Consider the following 12,329-nt stretch of genomic DNA (forward strand, 5'->3'; position numbering starts at 1 on the left):
GCAATGGAGAGTGTGGAAAAGAGGTGAAGAAACATGTGCAAGTACAGTAGGTTGGAACGGGTGGAGGAAAGTGTCAGGCGTGATGATGTGTGATAGGAAAGTATCAGCAAGAATGAAAGGCCAAGACAGCAAGGCAGATGATGCCATCTCATTCTTATTGAAGAAAACCCTGGAGAGCAACATGGAGAAGCGGCACAAGGTTTACTCCAGCTTCCAGAGGGAGAAAGAGATCATTGATGACCTCAGATGCAAAGCAGACGGCCCTCGAATCCTTATCATCTCCCCTGGTCAGTGGAACCAAGGGTGGCACCACTTGCAGAGTAAGAGTATGACAATGGGGAGGTCCTGTAGAAGTGGGTAACGGTTCTAATCATCTTTTCATTTGGTAGTGAATCGTCAGGGTGACTTCACTTGTGGGGGGGGGTAGAATGTAGGGCTCCCTAGAGGAGGCAGAGATGAAGTGATGTCATAAGTGACACAGGTATTTAAGGCCTTTCTGAACAGGCAGGTAGCAGATCACTAAATTGTGGGTCCTCACACCACACTAGTAGTGTGTCGTGAGAGGGAGTGTTTGGGTGCAGCTGCTGACCTGGTAATCGGTAAGCCTGTTTGCTTGTTTTGTAATCCTCGCTTTTACTGTTGTATTGTTTTGATAAGTCTACAATGAGAAATGTTTTTATATTGTCAGGTCTGTGCCACTTTTGGTGCTGTTGTCATGCTTGTCCAGTAGTGTTTGGGGTGTGGCCTCTTCAGTAAAGTAGGCATTTTAACTGAAGAAATGTGAGTATTATGTATGTGCGAAGGTGAACAAGGGTTGATATATGTTTTGTGATGTCATTGTTATAACAGCTACGGGTGGAGACAGGGGGGCTTGTGCTGCTCTGTGAAACCATTGAGGCATCCTGTGTGTAAACCTATTAAGAGCTATCTGGTAAGGTAATCCTTGTATTGGTTTGCCTATTGTATTACCTGTGACATATATTACATGCTGTGTGCTTTGTGCCATGTCCATATTGTAAACTATGTCTGCTTTGTCGTTGGTTGTAGGCCCATGTGGAACAAGCTGCACCTGTATAGGACCGCTGTTCTTTTCCCTTCCTTATTTGTTTTGATTTGTTGTGTACAGTCTTCCCTGCTAGTTGAATCCCTCTTAACATTTTAAACCATTTTCTATATGCAAATAAATACAAGTTCCATTTTGTAAACCTTTTCTATAATAAAATAATTGCTATTTTTGTACCCTACATTTTGGTCCGTCTTGCATTTATTAGCGGGGTAACATAACTAAAATTAAACTGACTCAAACGAAAATGACAATTGTGCGCTTGACATTAATCTAGTGTTCTCACTGTTAAAAATAATCCCCACTACACCCCTGGAGGGGACCATTATAGGCATCAACTGGAGAACACCAAGGGGGATTCAAGCCTGCAGAGAAGCAGCAACACTACGGGAGAACATGTGAGACTGAATAGCAAAGAGATTCAGACGTGCACAGAGACAAACAAAATTACATTCGAAGCATGTGACGAAGTAGCATAGAGGGTCAATAATCAAAAGAAACTGAGTCCAAGCCAAGGCCGAAACAAGTTGGCATATTGTTTACCTGTTCAGTTTTTTTTTTTTTTTTTTCCCCTCTTTTTTTAACCTTTCAAATACCGATAGCGCTTTAGGCTCGTTTTCTTTGGATTATGGATAGAAGATTCCCCTTTTTGGACCAAAGGTCAGCTGTATCCCTCCTTTTTTAAATTTTGCATGTCAAATGAGAGACGTTCTCAGACAGTGGATTGTCTGAAACACCGCACAGAGTGGATGCGGAATGAATCTTTGGGTTTCCTGATCCCCATGTTTGTATTCAAAATATGTTTTGTTGTTGTCCATGTCTTGTTGTCAACTGAACGTCTAACAAACGCCTTCTTAACCCATTAATCCTTCTTAAACCTATTTATTTTTCATTTTGGGGGTGTGAACCAAAGAGATGTTTGGAAATGTCTTTAAGGAATGAAGACAGCGTTACAACAAAAAAGCTGCTCTACACAGCAAAATCCAACACTCTTGAGTTAAAAAGGATTTCACTGTTTACCTGCTCTAAAGTCTTAGTTCCGCTCTTGGAAGGTAGGATTTACATGAGAGCTGATGCTGCTGACTGGAATCACCCTTGGTGTCTCATGGTTCTAACAGCATTAGTTGTGGATTGGGCAGTCGGATAGTTGTTATATGTTTGGACCAGTGTGTCAACGTAGTTGCCTTCTGACTAATGAGATCTGAAACACCACTCTGCACGGTGACATCCAGTCACTACTGGATGTGCAGTTTAATGCACATTCATCTACATGCATTCCAAATGTACATTGTGCAGCTTATTTTTCATAAAAATATTGGATGATACATGCAGGTCTCCATAAAACAATGCTTAAAATAAAAGCATATTCTGATGCTGAACAAATAAGTTGTCATTTTCTTTACAAGATTCATTCATTTCAGGCCTCCTGTAGCCTCTTAAAATCCATCAATTTAGTAAATTCCCATCGAAAGAAGGCGTCATGTCACTGCCGCTGTTTTTCCTTTCTCCTTTGTACATAGTGTTTTGTATTTGTTGATGATGACATGTATTATTGTGTTCATCTTTTATGCTATGTTGATGAATTGAATACATAGGACCACAATGGAAACAAGTCCCCAGGACTTTTTTGTGTTATCCTTTTAGCCTTACAGTCTGACTGTACCATGCACATGTTGTTTACATTTCTGTTGAATAAAGTATTCGATCAAAAAACTCCCAGCTCAGTAACAAGGCATTACTGTGTAACTCACCATGGAATGGCCCTAAAGGAAGCTACACTGTGCTGCTAGTTAAAACAGTCTTCCAGTCATTCCAAGGCCATTCCTCCTGAGATACTTTCATCATGATCATGCCCATTAGGGCTAATTGGATTATTTCTACTCTGTTTATCCCTTAATTCCCCCTGTAGTCAGAGGAGGCAGGAGGACAGGAAAAGAGCTGAAATAAAGGACGGAAATCTCACCTTGTGAGAGTCATCCCACAGTGGAACTTACCTTCTCTCACTGTTCTCCAGGGGACAAGGGCTCTACGCCAAGTGTTCCCAAACTTTTCAGGCCTTTTTGTGACCCCCCAAAATAATCATATTTGAACTGGGGACCCCACCCTGACAAGCAGGAATTGTAGGATTTGAGGCATTAGTTTGACTCGTTTCAACAGATAAATATTGTGAAAATAGCCGAACTACAAGCTCGCAGTGCAAGGCGCTGTGAGCTTGTCGATCGGCTATGTCTTTTTTTAGAAATGTACAGATACCCTGTATACACATATACTGTATGTTGGTTTGTTTACTGTTGAGTGAGGAAACAATGTTGCACATTAAGCTAATCAACTGGGGACCCCCCAAAAAAAATTGGGACCCCAGTTTGGGAACCACTGCTCTACACAACTTTGAGACTACTACCAGAGGAGAAAGACAATAAATGTAATATTGCAGGAGATTGATAATTCACATATACATGATCTGACATAGGGTTAAGGTAACCCACAAACAAATCATTAATTTCTCTCTTTACATTATTGTCTTGCAAATTCATGTTATACTAAACTTTGTCTATCTATACTTCTTGCTGTATGATAATTACTGTAGTAACTGGTGGGATATTTTTATACCAGTATTTCTGGAGATCAGATCTTTATGTGGCAAATGGTGAATTTACAAATAAATGGAGACGTTCTGATTTCTTTACACGCCACTGCATAGAACATTACCAACCTGGTCCCTGTAATACCACTGTTATTATATTATAATATTACATTCTCCTCTCCTCCCTGTCCTGTCCTGTCACTATTTGAATTCAATACTGTTTGCAAAACAGTACACCCTGATGAAGGCCATGTGGACACTGGTTTTAATACAGTAGGTTCTGTAGCCTAGCCTTAAATGAAAGGCTTGTTAATTCCAAGAAGAGTGCCTTGGACTTATACATTTTTTATTTCTCATTAGCTGTAATTCCTCTGTGATGCCTCAATGCCACTGATTAAGACACAACTATAAAAAAGCCTCTACATCACAATAATGAATTAGTAATCTGCATTTCCAAGATTGCCATATTTGCCCTACATTTTACAATGATGCTTGCTTGCTTTTTTGAATATTGTGATTGAATTGAGTTATGGTTAATACTTATACTCCAATATTAACCTGACCTTAGGTGTCATGTTAAAAAGACACTGCACTTGTAGATCGATGGGAAATTAAATTAACTCTGTTTTCTCAACTGGAAGACAAACGAAACACATCTCCTGCTGCTTTGATATGCTGTGAGTCGATCCAATTCATTAAAGCCCTGTTATTGTCACTCATAATAAAAGGTCCAGATCCATACACGTCCAAGGGCAATTGAATGACCTTTTCCTGAATATAATGTTCGTTGTGTGTCAAATTCAATATACCGCATGAATTCAGTGTGAAGTGATTCTTTATATTACTGAAAGTAATAAACAAACAACAAATATAAGAAAGAACAACATCTCGTAATCTTGGTCTAACACAGAAGAAACACTGTCCAACACTGTTGCTTCACTCTCTCCAATTATTAACAGCATCTCTGTTGTTTCACCAGTCAACATTGTGCATGGCTTCCAGTACTCCCAGGAGTAATTAAGTCATTTGCATCGCCCTGGTTTACACAGACATGAACTGGGACATCCATCTTCCATACCTCACTGTCTCCCAGTCAATCTTACATCCAACCTTGGACACAACAGCTCCAAAGTTCTCCACTCCAATGTTGTCACATCACAGATTCAACACCTTGAGGTGCATGTCTAAAATGCATTAAAACTAAATGTCCTGACTCCACCTGCTACCTTTGCTATCCATATAGCTATGTCTGAAATGAGCCATTGATGTTATTGCTATCAGGGGTCCTTGCCACATCTTAGCTTTTCCTGAATTGACATGACTGAAAGAACTTGTCAAGATAAGAATGTATTTACATTTGTTAATTTCAGTTATTAATAATTAAATACATTTGTACATTATATGGTGAAAAAGGTAGGACACTTCCATTTTCCCATGTGCATGTACTGTGGTATGGGCATGGCTGATTGATTTAAGCAGTTACACCTGGCCCAAGTCCAACTAACCAGTAACTCCCAGTCTCCCACAAACATTCAAGGTAAGAGACTTGATTTATTAGACAGGCTGGGTATCTGGTTATTTCCTTGGGTTTATTTCCTTGGGGCTATATAACCCATGATACACTAAGCCTAAGGCATATCATCATGATATGGCAGCACTTTGTGACTACTTGGAAACTACTTTTGACCTGAAAACAATATTGTTTGCCTGTTTGGCTCAGTAGCCCAAAAATACAAGGCACTTATCACAATGCGGACGTTAACGCCCCTAGCGGAACAAACGTTAACAGCTGAGAATTGGCTTGCAAGTTTAAAAACAAAAGACAAAGAAAAAAGAATACATATCATGTGTCACATAGCGGTAGACAGACACCTGTCACTGCTAATGATTAACCTGGCACAACCCACAACGTCCTTTGGTCGTGTGGAGACGTCGCCATGACAACACAAATACACAATCCATAGTGTTTGATGTCACGCGTGCGCCACCTGCTGCACCTGTTTGTTTACAGAGCGTTCGTGCATCTCTGCTCTGCTGCACAAACCGTTGCTGCTAGGCATCAGCCAATGCAACGGGCAGCCAACAATAAAGCGTTTACAGGACGTTCACAGTACATTTCTTCTTTCTTGTCACAGAGAAAGCACAGAAGAGAATCCAAGCAGCAGAGAAGACGACTGATCCAAGCCCTCAGGTCTGGTGATGCGACTCACGCGAGGTCCCCAGGACCAAGTACCCCTGGGGCATAGAACTTTTACTTTTGCTGCCCCAACCCTCCAGCCCCAATACTCTCAGAGATGCCCACACAGAAGGCACATTTGAGGAATTATTATTACTCAATATGTAGAAAGGATCATTTCACAATCATATTATATTATTATGCAATTAATGTGTTCATCACTTTAATGTTGCATCTGGTAACGGTGGGGCTGATTTTAATGACTCTGTGTTGATGGGTAGCTTAATCTATAATAATACATTATTCATATATTACTTAATGTAGATTTTGAAATAATGATTTACCGGTAAATCTGCAAAGTAAGTAGCTGTAAAATAATTGTGGAGAAAAGGTACAATATCTGCCTCTAATATGAAATATAAATATCAAATAATGGAAATACTCATGGTAAAATGACCTAAATTTTTTACTTAAGTACAGTACTTGAGTAAATGTACTTTCCACCACTGCGAATGAGAGAGGAAGAATAACGGGGTTTTTTTGTATTCAGGGTGGTCAGTGTCACTGGCAATCAATGGCAGGTCAAATCATAACAGAACAACAAAAAGAAGAAACTAAATTAACAGAGTTTCAATTGAATGAACTTTCCATCAGTTTCAATTAGTCTAGGAGCCCATGAAACCCTGGGGCTGCACTTACAACCTCCGATGATTTCTCATAGTCCCTTCAATCACAAACATCACTCTTGGCGTGGCTCCCTGAACAGTGTCTGTCACGCAGGCCGGTTAATGTCACCGGCGAGGCTTTGAGTGATGGAACAAGGAGAGGACCTGTGAAGCAGATGTCTCAGTCCGTTGTGGTCACCCAGGCTGGCCGCAAGGTTTTCAAGGGTCAATGTGAAATGACATCAGCTTATCAGAATGCTGATTGTTGAGCATGCGCAGGTCAGGAAGATGCAGCAGCAGCTTGGGGAAGAGGTTGCTGTCGTTGGGGACGGGGTGATGGTTTTATTCGATTCTCCTGCAGTTGCTCCATCGCCCTGTGTGTCTTACCAACAGCTGAGCTTCTCACTGAAGTCAAACGTGGTGTTTTAGTAAGGAGCCCATGCCGAGAGCCCTCAGTGATGCTAGCAAGTATGTCTGTCTGCCCGTTGAGGAAGGTCACACTCCTCTCCTTGGCATCGAACAACAAGCAGAACCTCACCATGAGAACCTAGGGAGGGACCAGATGTGGTTTGATGTTTCACCAAGAGTTGAACTGGTGGTAAGAGTAGACTATATTGCCATAACTGCATAGACTGAATGCAATGAATGAGTTGGCTTTCTTTTGGACAGTTGGATATTTTTGGGGGGTTTTGGACAGTGACAGAACACTAAGAGAACTACTGAAACTTCAGTTGCTATTTCCCATTGAGAGAGTTTCTTTGTTTGCTTATGAAAAGCATTATAGTAATTTGCCTATTATTTTATTGAATATTCTGACCCTCCCACCTCCCTCATACATCTGGTGCTATAGAAACCTAGATACCTCATTGGCCTCTGCAATTCATTGAAGTGACCTGTTTCGCGGCCCCCATTTTGGAGAAGGCCAAGCGACTACTGGCCAATCACAGCGGGGACTTGTCAGAATCTAGTTGTATGAAAATATCCTGCTATATTTTGATACAACTAGATTCTACCAAGTCCTGGAAAAGACACGCTGTGATTGGCCAGTAGTCAGGAAACTTCCAAAATGGCGCCTGTGGGTTTTAAAAAACAGGCCTGAATGCTTGAACCGACAGTGAGGGGTCCAGTGGCTCTGTAATACTTTGAGGGAAATTGTCCTGCTATGGTTTGGGTCCACTAGACTTAAAGGGATGGATCACTACAAATCAATACAAAGTCATTCTGAGTCCTGATAACTGAGTGTTTAGGGCACATACCTCAAACGCCTGACCCCGGCCGGCTGGACCATTTGCTGCATGTCGCTCCCCTGCTCTGTGTTTTCTGTGTTAATAAACAAAACAAAAAGTTATTCTGTGATCGCTTTTATGCTATGATGAAACATTTCTATCCTGATGGGAGTGGAATCTTGTAGAATGACAATGCCACCATCTACAGGCCATGAGGTGTCACTGAATGGTTTGATGAGTATACAAATGATGTGAATCATATTCTATGACCTTTGCAGTGACCAGATCTCAACCCAATTGGAAGCCTATATGGCATATTTTGGACTAACATGTTGAGCCCCTTGGCGCTCTCCACCACCATCATCAAAACACCAAATGAGGGAATATTTTGGTTTGAATGATGTTCCATCTCTCCAGTAGAGTTCTAGACTTAAAGAATCTAGGCCAAAGTGCATCGAAGTTGCTCTGGCAGCTCGTGGTGGCCTAACACCTTACTAAGACATTCACATTTTATGTTGGTTTTTCATTTAATTTCTCACACGTCTGAGAATGTATGTCCCAGGATGTCAATATGGCATTAAAGGCAGGTGGTATGAATCCATCTTGAAACTATGCTCGCCTCACACCTGAGAAAATCTGGAGGAAAACTGTCTTACTACATGCCACGGTCAAATACACTCCTGTGATTAAATTCTCGTGAAAAAGACAAATTCATAACCAAGGTTCAGAGAGGATGTAGCTTTGATTTCCTGAACACAATACAGAAGTTGAAGTGAGTGACGTTTAGATTACTGTCATTTCTTCAAAGCATTTATTCTTTGTCACTTCTTTTACACGAAACTGTAAAGGATTAGGAAAGATGCAGATAAAACTGGTAATAATTATCCTTATATTGTTTCAGATAGTGATATTATTTCAGTTGTGGCTGCATTCCAGACACATCTATGTTATTCGGAAGATGGCAGGATACAGGTTAAATTAAAAGAGTAACCAAAAAAATGACTTATTTTCTATCAATTACACACCTCATGAAGCCTTGAAAAACTGTAAGACCTGTGTCGCTGTGCGCTATTTGATCCAAGCTTGTCTTTTTTTGTTGGTTTTTTATTTAGATTAGCCAATAATCATTTACCCCCTTTTTCTAAATGAATTCCTCCCCACACACATTTCTGTGTTGTCACTGCTGTCGTATCCCACTGATCCCCCGAACACGGGCTAATTGCGCTCGCATGGACGCCCGAGAAAGCCGGATGCACCACGTGGATTCGAACCTACAACCTCCGTGGTGGTGGGCAGGCCAGGTATATTACCACTGCGCCACCGAGTGCCCATGTTTTGAAGTCATCAGTAGACTCTGACTGTGGTCTGACTTATTCATATTGTTGCATAGTATGGACGGAATCCATAAAATCGAGTAAGTCACTTGTCAAGACAGGCGGTCCTTGCAATGTTTCATTAATTTAAACTGAAATGAGATATTCAACTGGAACAGACCTTGCTGCAATGATGAACTGAAAAAGAACAGTAAATACAATTCTGCTCGCTCACCCTGACACTGTCCATGGTGCTGAAACTCTCATATCAGGGAGACTTTAGGAGGGTGAGACTGCATTTGAAAGCTTAGTTTGGAGAAGAGGGAGACTCTGCAAGAAACTCTGAAAGAGTGGGAGAAGAAGGTGGATGAAGGGGAGGCCATTGAGGAAGAGAAGGTGGAGATAATGGAGGAATGGGAGTCTGCTGTGGCAAACTGCTTTTTGCTCATGTGAGATCTCAAGACCCCACCCTTTCCTCTCCTTTTGCTGTGACCTTGCCGTGGTGGAGAGGCTTAGCGATTCAGTGACCCTTGGTCCTATGCTGGTGGAGGTTGATCCTGACAGGTTTAACCACACCAGTTTGATCACAGACCAAACTAACAACAGCAAAATCTCTTTCTTTGCAATGCTGCCAGTAGTTAATTTAGTCAGGAAATGAGACACAATATGCACAAAAAGATGCAATATAATCTGATCATTAATAATGGTATATAATACTATGGTATACAAGTAGAACATTCACAAAATATACACAAATGCAATTAATTAACAATACATACACATTCTATACACTCTAGCCGCTCGGGACGCTACAATACATAAACAAAATTTGGACACTAAAATAAATCGTTTATACATGGAGCACTTGTTCAAATGCAGCTTATTTTGCAATAATAATAGCATTCCACTAGGCATTGTACAGTAGATGGTCCAAGATCCAAAAATCTGCAAATGTGTGGAGTAAGAGAGAATCAAACAAAAATCTATTTGTACAAATAGTAACTGAAAACTTTAAAACAACCAACTATTTCCCTGCATACAACTGTAGTTTTTTGTAACTGTTTCTCAATAATCCCAAATGGGGAAGGTTTCATAAAGGATTTCCCAGCCTGACTTGTGCAGAAAATAGCTTTGATCATTTCAACAGTGCACAGTGTTAGACATCCTATCCTACTGTATAGCAACTGCAAAAATCAGTATGACCCAGTATAGTAGGCCTATGACCCTGGGGACAGCAGGATACTTTCAGGTATTATGGAAAATGTTTTGTTGGGTGAGAACATCTAAGCCAGTTTGCAGGTGCCAGCCAATCCATGTAGACCAGGGTGCAGATTACTAATTTGGGTAGTGACGTCACTCAGCTTATATAAGTAAAAACCTGCAGAGTAAAATATTAAACAATTGTACTTTTCCTATTAAGGGGCTGATGAAGCAACAGCTGAGTTTACTGTCACTGTCATATTTGTAAATCAACATGTGGAAGGCAGTGATTTTAATTGGAGGTCCCCACAAAGGCACAAGATTTAGGCCGCTGTCATTTGAAGTTCCCAAACCCTTGTTTCCACTAGCCGGAGTGCCAATGCTCCAACATCACATTGAAGCATGTGCCAAGGTACCAAATATGAAGGAGATCTTGCTTTTCGGCTTTTATCAACCAAATGAAGAACTGACCAGGTTCCTTACAAATGCACAGCAGGAATTCAAAATCTCCATTAGATATTTGCAAGAGTACGCTGCCTTGGGCACTGGAGGGGGCATCTATCACTTCAGAGATCAAATTCTCTCAGGCAGTCCAGAGGCTTTCTTTGTCATGAATGTTGACATCTGTTCAGAGTTTCCTTTGCCAGAGATGCTCAACTTTCAAAAGGAACACGGAGAAGCTGGCAGCTTTGTTATCCTGGACAACAGCAAACAGAAAGCAGTCTATGAATTACGGCTGTATTGTTGAAAACCAAGAAACAAACAAGGTCTTGCATTATGTGGAGAAGCCAAGCACGTTCGTGAGTGACCTCATCAACTGTGGAATCTACCTGTTTACCCCAGACATCTTCCAGCACATCGGTGCCATCTTCCAGAAGAATCAACACAACATTTTGTTAGAGGAGCCCTCTAACTGCCGGCACCGGGCTGAAGCCATCCGGCTGGAACAAGACGTTTTCCCTGCCCTGGCAGGACAGGGCAAGCTCTACGTTTACAAAACCATCAGCTTCTGGAGCCAGATCAAGACTGCCGGCTCTGCAATTTATGCCAGCCGTCTGTACCTCAACCAGTACCATACAATTCACCCCAAAAGACTGGCCTCAAACGAAGGGAGTGGGCCCGAAATAAGTGGTAACGTCTATATTCATCCTACAGCCAATATAGACCCCACTGCTGTGTTGGGTCCCAATGTCTCCATAGGCACCAGAGTAACTATTGGTGCTGGAGTTAGAGTGCGAGAATCCATCATCCTGCATGGTGCAACTCTACAGGATCACAGCTGTGTTTTGAATTGCATTGTGGGATGGGATAGCACCATTGGCAAGTGGGCGAGAGTGGAGGGAACTCCAAGCAATCTCAACCCCAATGACCCCTATGCAAAGATTGACAGTGAGACCCTGTTTAGTGAAGGGAAACTCACACCTTCAATTACTGTTCTGGGATGTAACGTGGCCATCCCTGCTGAGGTGATTATTCTCAACTCCATCGTCCTTCCGCACAAAGACCTCAACTGCAGCTTCAAAAACCAAATTATTCTCTAGTTCAGTTATTCCCATACAGTGTGCTCCCATACAAATGGTGTTCCTCACTTCCTTGGGATTTTGAGACGACATACAGTATTATTGCAATATTAACCTTTAACCTTTTATTTTTTTTCAGATGCAAGTCTTGTCTCGCTGCTTGTCGCTCCTACAAGATGCAAGTAGACTTTTTGATACACATACTGTGCCAGTGGTTAAAACGTTTCAGCCGTTGTGGGCTAAAACATTTCCCCTGTCTTATTTAATTTTAACTCCTGCTGAACAGTAAAATATTACAGTAGGTTTTGCATGCTTGACATTGTGAAAGGTTGGCTCTAACCATGAATCTACATTTCCTTGTAGTAAAAGTTTACTTACTGATGTCCTGATATGCACAACTACTAATATGTCAATAGAGTTGTACTACAGTTAACTAAATAGTATCTTTCTACAGGTCAAAGGGAAGTGCATTTAGGTAATAAGCAGGGAAGACATCAGGATGCAGGTAGTGAGAGGTCAGATGAGTCCACTTATACCAGCTTTAATATAGCCTTAAATATCTAGAAGTGTGATATGTTCTGT

General features: G+C 41.3%; 1 pseudogene across 1 annotated transcript; it reads left to right on the top strand.

The window, feature by feature from the left end:
• The first annotated feature begins 10,501 nt into the window (after positions 1 to 10,501).
• On the top strand, positions 10,502 to 11,768 carry LOC308094685 (mannose-1-phosphate guanylyltransferase regulatory subunit alpha-A-like; annotated as a pseudogene). Its single transcript has one exon. The product of its transcript is annotated as a mannose-1-phosphate guanylyltransferase regulatory subunit alpha-A-like (transcript).
• The last annotated feature ends 561 nt before the right edge of the window (positions 11,769 to 12,329 follow it).

The sequence above is a fragment of the Gymnoscopelus braueri genome (genome assembly GCF_963280865.1).
Source record: "Gymnoscopelus braueri genome assembly, chromosome: 11".
In the NCBI taxonomy this organism is placed as follows: Eukaryota; Metazoa; Chordata; class Actinopteri; order Myctophiformes; family Myctophidae; genus Gymnoscopelus; species Gymnoscopelus braueri.